The sequence below is a fragment of the Rattus norvegicus genome, chromosome 11 (assembly GCF_036323735.1).
Source record: "Rattus norvegicus strain BN/NHsdMcwi chromosome 11, GRCr8, whole genome shotgun sequence".
Lineage (NCBI taxonomy): Eukaryota > Metazoa > Chordata > Mammalia > Rodentia > Muridae > Rattus > Rattus norvegicus.
Window position 1 is genome coordinate 82,122,257 of NC_086029.1, and position 11,324 is coordinate 82,133,580.

Genomic DNA, 11,324 nt, shown 5'->3' on the forward strand with positions numbered 1-11,324 from the left:
TACCTATAAGCAGAGTCATTGAAGAATACTACAGTGTGTGGGCCTGAATGAAAATAGCTGTGCGTTGGGCTCCATGTCAAAGTCTGCTTTCTTCTCCACTGGGTTTGCTTGCTGTTGTCATAAACAGCGCAGGCTGAGAGTTCCCACGTAAAACCTGTCTTTCCCCCACCCCATATATCTAGTGTGGGTGACTGTGTGGAGCACACGCTCGGCAATCTGAGGATGACCACACGGACTCCGGGGGTTGAATTCAGGTCCCCAGACTTGGCATCTCTACCAACAGAGCTGTCTCTCTCCAGCCCGAGCCTCTTTTTTCCAGGTGTGTCTTTGTTGATGCTCAACAGGAAGTTCAGGTTTCTTTCCTCTGTGCTGATTACATCACCATATGTGGACGATTTTAATTTTTGTCACAGCTAAACCATATTTTAAGGACACCGGGTCCCACCCTGCTTACCTTTCACGGATCTGTTTTGTCAGGGGAAAATGGGGCCTTATGTGATAATTTATAAGTTAAGATGATGTTTATGTAATAACTTGCCACCTTCACAGATCCACTCGGTTATTTATGTGTGTGTGTGTGTGTGTGTGTGTGTGTGTGTGTGTGTGTGTGTGTGTGCATGTGGGTGTATGTGAGTGTAGACGCTGCAGAGGTCAGAAGAGGGCACCACATCTCCCAGAGCTGGAGTTAAAGGTAGTTTTGAGCCACCTGATATGAATTGTTGTTTAAAAAAACTAAATCCCAGCTGTTCAATTGTAACCAAATGAAGACCCGGGAGTCAGACGCTGGGGTGAAAGTCTGCCGCTCAGAGAGGCAAAGAAAGCACCCGGCTTACCTTCCTACTCCACTAACATCCCAGAAAAAAAAAAGAGCTTTATCTCCTTCCCCACAAAGTCCATGTGGTAGACACCCTTCAACTCAAAGACCTCCTTTCTGGCTACTTATGTGCACTTCCCATAGGCTGGTTGCTTGCTCCGCCTCTTGACCTAGGGCTGACCTTATTTAGCTCTTGGATTAAAAATGTGTGCCTGGGCTGAACCACACTACAACTACTTGTTTACAGTAGACAGAAAACTTGAGGATCAAAGGTTGAGCCACAATTACGAACACATTCTTATAGTTCACAGTCTAGGGGTTCACAATGTAACCAAATGCTCATTCTCTGAAAGAACAATGGTCCTTTCCTATTTGCCCCCAATGCCCCAATTCACTAATTTAACAACAGGTGACACCTGGCTCCTGGCCCCTGCCACTCAACTGAAGCTTCTATGTAGATGGTCTTTCATTCAGTCATTCATTCATGTCACCTGGTATGTGCCATGCTCTGCGGCATCTCGGTGTACAGCAGTGAGTTAACAGATGGTGTTTTCCCCAGGAGCACATAATCTAGTTGGTGATCAGGAGAAATTAATTAGTAAGTTAGTATATAAAAACATTGTAAGGTGACATAAATACATATACTGTAAAGAAAAGGCAAAGTCAGGGAAAAGAAAGTGACAAGGGGTTGGTATTTAAATGGTGTGACTAAGGATTCCCTCTTTGGCAAGGCACCCTGCCTTGCTGCTGGGGTGTGCAAATTCAGAACTCCGCCCAGGCTGCATTTTACCCTTCTCTGCCATCAGGTGTTGGGCTTTCAGAAAGCACTGATATACCGCTCAGGGGATGGGAGAACACAGTCCGAAGCTCTGGTGAGAAATGACACAGTCTGTTGCTGGGGTTCCCTAACTCCTGAATACCCAGACATTGCTGGGAAGTCTGAGGAGTCCTGAATGGGGTAGGGGTGGGGCTGAGCGATGAGGTAGATATCTGGGAGCACTGTGGGGCCTTCTGAGGGAGACAGGCTGGGTGGCTCTGTACAAAGAAAAGAGGCTTCCCCTACATCATCCACAGTGGTTCTTGATGAGAGAGACAGTCCTTGTTTGTCCAAACTGTTTTTTCATTGTTCATTGTGGAAAATGGGTGCATGCAGCTTCCTCAGAGTAGACCAGAGATTAAATACTTTCTGCAGGAAGGAATGTTTGGGAAGGGAAGCTAATTGGCTAAACCCGCAGAGCCCATCTAGACACCTCATTTGCATGGAGAACTCTGTGTTCTGTGTTACATGACTACTGGTCATGTTCTTTATGTGGGGTGTCATGGTCACGTGTTCCAGGACAGCAATCTGGTCAGGAGTAGAAGAAACAAACACCTACGGTTCTCAGGCATGAGGGTGCAGGGGCTGGGAGTGGGGGTGTCTGAATCCACTTGTGCTGGCTGGTTTGGTATGTTAACTTGACACAAGCTGGAGTTATCACAGAGAAAGGAGCCTCAGTTGAGGAAATGCCCCCATGAGATACAGCTGTAAGAAATTTTCTCAACTAGTGATCAAAGAGGGAGGACCCAGCCCATTGTGGGTGGTGCCATCCCTGGGCTGGTAGTCTTGGGTTCTATAGGAAAACAAGCCAGTAACTAACATCTCTCCATGGCCTCTGCATCAGCTCCTGCTTCCTGACCTGCTTGAGTTCCTGTCCTGACTTCCTTTGGTGATGAACAGCAATGTGGAAGTGTGAGCTGAATAAACCCTTTCCTCCCCAACTTGCTTCCTGGTCATATTATTTGTGAAGGAATAGGAACCCTGACTGAGACATCACTTGACCTTACCAGGTTTTCTAACGTGGACCACTGCCTCATAGGGAGTTAGTATTTAAATTACTGGTGCTTGCCTTCAAGCCTGAGGAACCCTCTTTGAATAAGTGATACCTAAAAGGAATTAAGAGATGAATGATGTGGGTATATGGTACAAAGGGCCTAAGAACATTCTATATTTAAGAAGAAAAAGGTGAAAGCCCAAGGCAGAATTCTTTAAATTTTGTATTTCATATGAAGGGATGCTTTGCCTGCATGTGTATCTATGCACTGTGGAGGGGTCAGATCCCCTGAAACTGGACTCAGACACTTGTGAGCTGCCATGTGGTTGCTGGGAGTTGAACCCAGGTCCTTTGGAAGAGCAGCAAGTGCTCTTAACCACTGAGCCATCTCTCCTGCCTCTTAGTTTTATGTTTTTTTTTAACTTCATATTTTTGAGACTGTCATATTACGTAGCTTTGACTGGTGTGGAACTGGCTATAATAGTCGTTATATCAATCAACTGGCCTTGAACTCGCAGAGGCCCATCTGCTTCTGCTTCTGCTGAGATTACAAACATGTGCTGCCATGACCAGCTGCCATCTTAGATATATTGACTTATTTGGAGAGAATGTACGCATAGGTACATAGGTACAAGCTTACCGTGGCACGCTTTTGGAGGTCAGAGGACACCCTGAAGATGTAGGTCTTGGGGATTGAACTCAGATCCTCAGGCTCGAAGGCAAGCACCTTAACTCCCTGAGCCATCTCACTGGCCCCAGACAGAATTTGGGCTTCGAGGAAGACTTCGTGTTTTGGTGGAGGGACTAAGCATGGAAACAGGATGAAACGAGAGAAACCTCCAGCAAGGATTCTGAGGTTTTCATTCATTAGTTATGAAAAAATCCTTCTCGGGAACTGGAGAGGTGGCTCAGTGGTTAGGAGCACGTGTTGCTCTTACAGAGGATCTTTCTCAGCATCCATATGGTGCCTCAGAACTTTCTGTAATTCCAAATCCAGGGGATTCAACACCTCTTCTAACCTTCATGGGCACCAGTCACACAAATGGTGCACACATAGACATACAGGGAAAACACTCATGCATATGTATAACAAACCTAAAAAAAACCTTTAAAAAAAGAAGTGGTTTGTTTGTTTTTTGTTTTTTAAAAGACAGGGTCTCTCTGTGTAGCCTTGGCTGCCCTGGAACTCACTGTGTAGACCAGGCTGGCCTCACATATGAGTACCACCACTGCTTGTGGGAAACGTACTTTTGAGTTACCAATGAATGACTTCTCAAGTCCTCAACCTCTCCCACTGTTGTAGAGGAAATGACGCCAACCTTCGTTTGGTTAAGAAACGTTTGCACAGCCCCTGCAAGATGCTTAGGCTAAGGAAATATAAACAAGACCAAGTCAGAGCCCTAGCATTTCAGGGCTCAGGGCTCAGGGCGCCTGGGGATGTGGAGAACCACAACAGTTCAGTGACTCCCTTTCAGCATTGGACAGAGCCATGGATAAGCCCTCTTTCCCATCCTCCATTCTTTTGACCTTGGCCTTATTTAAGGTTCTCCCCATCCTGTCTGCCCCGTCTCTGACCCGTACAAGTCACAGCTCAGATATCCCAGAACAGCTTGTTTGAGATCTTCCATAGTTATGCCTTCTCCCTCTGCCCACCAAGGCTCAAATGCCTAATTCCTTCTGTTATGGCGGTCAGCTGGGGGGATCCACCTTCCTGTCCTGCCATCCTTAAATCTCCGCCATTGACAGGAGACGTCCATGACCATTTCATTGTCTTTGTACTGCATGAGATCTTTGTGTATTTGTTGATACTGTCACTGTTTCCAAAACAGGAAGAGGTGGTGTGCCCATAGAGATAAGTCACTGCAGTTAGTGGCCGAGAAGACCAGAACCTGAGGAGATGACCTCAGGATTTGAGAGCAACCCCATCTTCCAGATGGCTCAAGAAGAGTGGGATGCTGGGAAGGACCCCATGGCAACCTGCAAACCTCACACTCCCCAGAGCTTCGGGTCTTTACACTAACCTCAAGCCCTCTCGGGGTTGGCATCATGCGGTGCCAGTGTGGGCGGCCGCCTCATTTCTCTCTCTCTCTGGTTTGGATTTTTGGTTCTTAAAAACTTTATTCCAAATGAGGGAAATGAAACTATTGAGGAGTGTCCTGAAGCAACCAGTTGACGTGGGGCAAGAGGACAAATTCCCAGTTAAACCCTCAAAGGAAGTCCCCTCCCTGTCATGTGCCAAGGCTGAGAGAAGCACAGTAGGCACCAGCTCACTGCGTGGCCAGGCCCAGCCACCATACTGAAAGGCCAGCATAAGAAAGTCGCTCTGTCTGCGGTGAGAAGGATGAGAGACCATGGCAGGTGGAAAACGCCAGAGGTGAAGCCAATGGACAGTCTCTGGGCCCACGGTAACCTTCTAGGCCTAGTTCTTGCTACTCCCTGGCTGGGTCACATTCACTGTCTCCTCCTTCCCGTGGTCCCCTCTGGGAAAGTTGGTCCCCTTTCTCCTAGCAGATCTGTTATACATTCTGCTCCGACTCAGGTATGTGACCATTCAGTCTCCACTGTAAGCATCTCCTGATACTGGTCCAGAAGAGCATTTAATTGTCACCTACAAAGCAAGTTCCTTTTGATCTCTCTGGGAGATTGAGATGGCCCACAAAGTGGCAAGCTATTAGGAAGCTTAGTTTAAGAAATAGAATAGGGGCTGGAAGGATGGCCCAGTAGTAGGGAGCACTGACTGCTCTTCCAGCGGACCCAGGTTCAGTTCCCAGCACTCGCCTGGTGACTCACAACTGTCTCCAGTTCCAGGGGACCTGACACCTTTACACAAACATCCAGGCAGGCAAAACACCAATACACATAAAATAAAGATAATTGGTTTCTTTTTTTAAAAAAAAAGAGAAAGAAATAAAAGAGAATAGGTGTGATGACACTCACCTGTATTCCCAGCACTTAAGAGACAGAGGAAGATGGACCTCTTTGGGTTTGAGGCCAGCCTGGTCTATATAGTGAGTTTCAGGATAGCCAGGGCTATGTAGAAAGACTCTGTCTCAAGTTAGAAAAGAAAAGAAACAAACAAAACATGCACAAAAATACTTGTTTTAGTTATTTTTCTATTGTTGGGACAAAGTATGACCAAGACCATTATGAAAGACTGTTTAACCGTGCTTACGGTTTTAGAGCTTAGAGTCCACTATGGCTTTGCAGAAACAACTGAGGTTTTGTATCTTGATATACGAGTGGGAGGCAGGAGAGCTAACTCAAAATAGCCTGAGTCCTTTGGAACCTCAGAGCCGCCTGTAGTAATATACTTCCTTCAACAAGACCCTGACCTCCCAGTCCTCCGCAAACAGCCATAAAACAGAGACCAAGTGTTCTACAAGACCTGTAACCAAGGTAACTCTTACAAAGGAAAGTATTTAATTGGGGGCTTGCTTATGAATTCAGAGGGTAGTCCAATATCATCATGACAGGGAGCATGGTCAAGCATGGTGCTGGAGAACACCTGAGAACAGCATCCTGATCCACAGGTGGATGGGCAGGCAGAGACAGGCTTGGTGTCAGCTTTTGAAACCTCAAAGTCCACCCCTAATGACACATCTACTCCAATAGGGCCACCCCTCTGAATCCTTCTCAGATCTTTTCACATCCTAATAACTAAGCATTCAAATTTATGAGTCTATGGGGTGGGGCGCTTTCTCACATAAACCACCACAGGTCACTTACTGGAATATGGGTGAGGGGTTGCTCACAGGAGTAGACGTGATGCAAAGACAGCTGCATCACCAAAGACCACTCCAGAGCTGGTGACCGCTCACAGAAGCTGGGAACAGTGCACAGCCTGCACGCAGGTTGGAGAGTGTCCTTTTCAAGTGACTCAGCTTGGTGACAAGCTTCCAGGCAGCTCAACTGGTTTCTACTTCTTCCAGGCTGCTGCTGGTCTAGCCTAAGATCTTCTACAGCTTGGCTTGTCTGAGAGTGATCCTCAGGCGTCCTTATTGCTTTCTCTGGGAAGGAGAAACCTAGTGAGTCTGAACAGATTCAGGGACGTCCTGAAGCTGGTTGAAGTTATTTTCTGGTTTAAGGCGGTTCCCCATCAGATGGAATTTTCCCATCCCAGAGAAAACTGCTGCCCAATACAAGTCTTCAAACACATGACTCCATGGGAATCACTTTTATTTAAACCATCACACCCTAAAACAACTCTCAGACGTCAATAACTGTCTGGGTGCGTTGGCACATGCCTTTAACCCCAACACTTGGGAGGCAGAGGCAGGCAGAGCTCTGTGATTTCAAGGCCAGCCTGGTCTACAGAGTGAGAGCCAGGACAGCCAGGACTGTTACAAGAGAGACATTGTCTCAAATAAATAAATAAACAAACAAACAAATAAATAAATAGATAAATAAAATATAAAAACCAATAACTGGAGAGTGACAGACAAGATAGATTTATTTATTTATTGCCTATTTCTCTCCCTTTCTTCCTTTCTTCTTTGAGCAAATGTTTACCGAGCCTCTTTATGCACACTGGGCACAATGATTTTTAGAATAACACATTAGGCAATATGGGTTATAGAGTAGCACATGGTTGCTACACTCAAAAGTTTACAGTGTAACTGGGAAAACAAGACATACTTTCCAAAGGACAAATAACAGCAGGAGCTCTGTCCTGAGGCCAGGGGGAATTATATACAATGTGTGCAGAGGAAGAGGCTCCTGAGGTGGGGGAAAGCTTCCGGGAGGAGAGGGAGCCCCAGCCATGCCTTTAGGACGGAAAGGGTTAGGAAAGGCAGCGAGGAGATCATTCCAGCCAAGGAGGTCTCTAGACAGAGGGAGAACAGCGTGCGTTTGAGGAAATGCACACTGGACAGAGTGGATTCTGGGAGCCCGAGCCACGCGCTGGCCTCTCTTCTCACTGAGATCACACAGGGTCGTATGAGCACTTCGTGACAGCGTGATGGTGTTAATCCTGATTGTCAGGATTTGCCGTAAAGGACAAGCCTCATGCTAGCCAAGGCTCATCTAGATTAGATGGATATAGAAAGACCTTCCTTACCTGTGAACGGCACCATCTCGTGGGCTGGGTCCTCCACTGGGTGAAGTGAGAAATGTCGCTGACCGTGAGCCTTCATCTTCCTCCTGTTTCCTGACTGCAGATACAACATGACCAACCATCTCAGGCTCATACCACCGTGATTCCCTCACCAAGATGGAGCCTAGAACTGTGAACTGAAATAAATCTTTCCTTTCATAAATTGCTCAGGTCATATATTGTCATGGCAACATGACATGAAGCTACTATAACACCTGCATTGTTGATCAAGAGCCAGAACAAACTCCATGAGGCCAAGAAAGAGACATAAAGCTATGCTGAGAGGAATGTGTCTGGCCAGTGAGAGCAGGACCTCTTTGATGGTATTGGAGACCAAGGACTCTGATCTCCTAGATCTTGGGAGGGAGCCTAGAGTATTCAACTGAGCAGGAGAATTCTGGCCGGACATTCAGGCTTACAGACCTGATGAGGTGAGGAATGTCCTGTTTTTAGCTTTGCCCTAGTTTCTCCTGGAAGTCTTTGGGTCCTTCTGCTGCTACTATAGGAGGAGTCTGTGCTATTTTCCAGAAAACTACAGCCTTGTTTCTCCACAGCCTTTAAGATGGCCAGTTTCTAAGTTTCCTTGAAAGAAATCTTGCCAAGAATGGCAATGGGTAAAGCATATACAAGTGGGAGACCTGGTCGTGGTGGTGTGTATGTGAAAGCACTTGGGAAATGGAGGCAAGGGGATCAGGGCAGGGCCAACTGTGACTTTCAGGAGAACTAAATGAGACTTTGTCTTACAAAAAGCAAAGAGGAAGAAAAGTGATGAGGATGTTAGAGCCCAGGCATCAATGATTTTTAAACTGGCTGAACCAGGATTTAAACACTGGCCCATGTAAACAGGAACATGGCTGGCTATAAAGACCCTAAACAAGGAATGAATTGATCCTCACATTTTAGTCTCATGACCCATGGAAGATGGGTGAAGTCCAACTTGGAGATGGACAAGATTTGGGACAGGGAGCCAACTAAGGAAGCTACTGAAGTCATTCAGAAATGAGTTGGTGAGAGCTAGAGCCTTGTAGGAAGGAAAGAGGCTTATAAGATGCAGAAAGTAAACAAAAGCAGCCCAGGAAGCTCCTGAAACTTGCAAGATTCATAAGATTCTCGTCCCTAAGCTCATAACACAGTAATCTATAGAGAGAATATAATGGGAAGCTGCCTGTGTGTGTGCAGGAGTCTCTGGGAGTGCAGTTTTGTGAGATGTTATTCATGCTATGGTGGGTTTCTTTTTTTTTTCTTTTCTTTTTTTTTTTTTCTTTTTTTTTTCGGAGCTGGGGACCGAACCCAGGGCCTTGCGCTTGCTAGGCAAGCGCTCTACCACTGAGCTAAATCCCCAACCCCACAGTGGGTTTCTTGATGAATCGCCATGTTCCTATAAGTAACCACAGAAAACTCACCGGTTCTCTAAGTTAGATTTGTGTGGAATTGGTTCTTTGATCTGTCATCAGTGCCTTGTTTGGGTGAATAACTGTTGGGATCTCCCCAAGGAAAGTCACACAACAATCAGATTCAAGAATCATTCCTAGGAAAGAAGAGATAAATCAATGCTCTCTCAGAAGACCCTAAGTTCTCTCCCAGCCATGGTGTCTGGTGGTTCACAATCACCTATAGCTTTAGTTCCAGGGGGTCTGACACCCTCTTCCAGTATCCTTGGGTATCCACATACATGGCATGCACTTACATAAACACACACACACACACACACACACACACACACACTCACTCACTCACTTATTAAAAATAAAACTATGGGGCTGGAGAAATGGCTCAGTGGTTAAGAGCACTGACTGAGTTTAATTCCCAGCAACCACATGGTGGCTCACAACCATCTGTAATGAGATCTGATGCCCTCTCCTGATGTATCTGAAAACAGCTATAGTGTACTTATATCTTATAAATAAATAAATATATTAAAAAAATAAAACTGTTTAAAAAAAAAACAGAAAGAGGGGTTGGGGATTTAGCTCAGTGGTAGAGTGCTTGCCTAGCAAGCACAAGGCCCTGGGTTCGGTCCCCAGCTCAAAAAAAAAAAAAACGGAAAGAAAAAAAAAACATTCCTAAGGTGACATATACCTGTGACCCCAGCACTTGGGAGGCTGACACGGGAAGAGCATACCTGTAAAATAAAACTAAATAAAATATAGCTGGCTGTGGTGGCATATACACCTTTAATCCTCAGGAGACAGAAGCAGGTGGATCTTTATGAATTCGAGGTCAGCCTTGTCCATATAGTGAGTTTCCACACAGCCAAGGCTATGTAGAGAGATCCTGTGTCAATCAACAAACAAACAAACATGTTAAACATGAATACAAGTCCTTTCTTGGAAGAGAAGCTTGGTGCTAGCGATAAAAATTTGAGAATTAGCCACATAGCAGTAGATACGAAATAGATAGAGAACATGCATCTGGCCGTAAGGAAAAAGTTGGAGTCAGAAACCTCAGTGTTTCACAATTTTCTCTATACTTATTTTTTTTCCTCAATGGTGCCATCGTTACTACCTTTACACACACACACACACACACACACGCACGCACACGCACATATATGTGAAAACAGTTAAAGTGGAAGAGACCATGAATTTGGAAGAGAGCAATAGGGTATATAGGAGTGTTAGAAGGAGAAAAGGGAAGGGGGAAATGATAGAATTATATTTTAATCTCAAAAAAATTAAAGGATTTATAATTAATTTACATAATCATTGTTTGAAGAAAAGAAAACCTCCAACCCCACCCCCACCCCCTATGACTTCCGTTTATGTTGTCATCTAATGCTGGGCATGGGGCCTGCCCTTTAGTGTGGTTTGTACACCCAGCGAGACTCCCTTAGAGACACGGTATTTTCCCTTGTGGATGGTTGGGAACGGGAGCTCGCGTGCATTTCTCCATGTTAGCGCCGGGCCTAGGGGTCAGGTCTGGATCTGTGCAGATGTCTGGCATGTTGCCACAGTTGACAGTGAACTTCTACACAGCAAATCAAAACAACTCTGGGAACAAACACCCCACTTACAGAGCCAAGAAGTTCATGGTGCTGACAACCTGCAATGCGCGTTCGGTTAAAAACAAGCAGACAAAACTTTTCTTTTTCTTCCATCTGTCCTTCTTGTTTGTGACGGGTAGCCCCAAACCTGCTAGGGCCCGGATGACCTTGGATTCTGATCTTCTTGCTTCAGTCTCACCAGTGTTGGGGTCGCAGGTGTGTGTCACCCTGGCGGACTTCCTTTCCCCTTTTATTTATTTACTTCATTTTTAAGAAGCAGGGTGCTCATAAAAGAGTACGATATGATTGATAAGACTGGCTGGGAAGATGAAAACAGACTACTGAGTGGATGACCGTTCTAAATGGCGAACTCGTCCCCCTTTCCAATTAAACAAACTTGTGTTGCCCTTCACTAAATTCTGCCCCAAGCGGTCCTTGGACAGAAGCGTGTAGAAGAGTTCCGGAACAGCAGACCACAAGCCAGGACTCCTATGTGCACCCACCAAAGCAGGAGGCACAGGAGCATGCTAAGCGACCTTGCAGAGCTTGGCATGCTGCACCTGTATGGTGACAGCCCTGCTGGTCCTCAAAGGGACATGTGCCACCTGCGTCCTCTTCCCACCC

The 11,324-nt window shown here is 45.9% G+C and overlaps 1 long non-coding RNA gene across 1 annotated transcript; it reads right to left on the reverse strand.

The window, feature by feature from the left end:
• Positions 1–310: 310 nt before the first annotated feature.
• On the reverse strand, positions 311–11,307 carry LOC134481090 (uncharacterized). The gene is made up of 3 exons (XR_010056310.1): positions 10,731–11,307; positions 9,121–9,245; positions 311–7,775 (listed from the first exon to the last, which is right to left on the reverse strand). It is a non-coding gene; the product is annotated as an uncharacterized LOC134481090 (long non-coding RNA).
• Between the last annotated feature and the right edge of the window lie 17 nt (positions 11,308–11,324).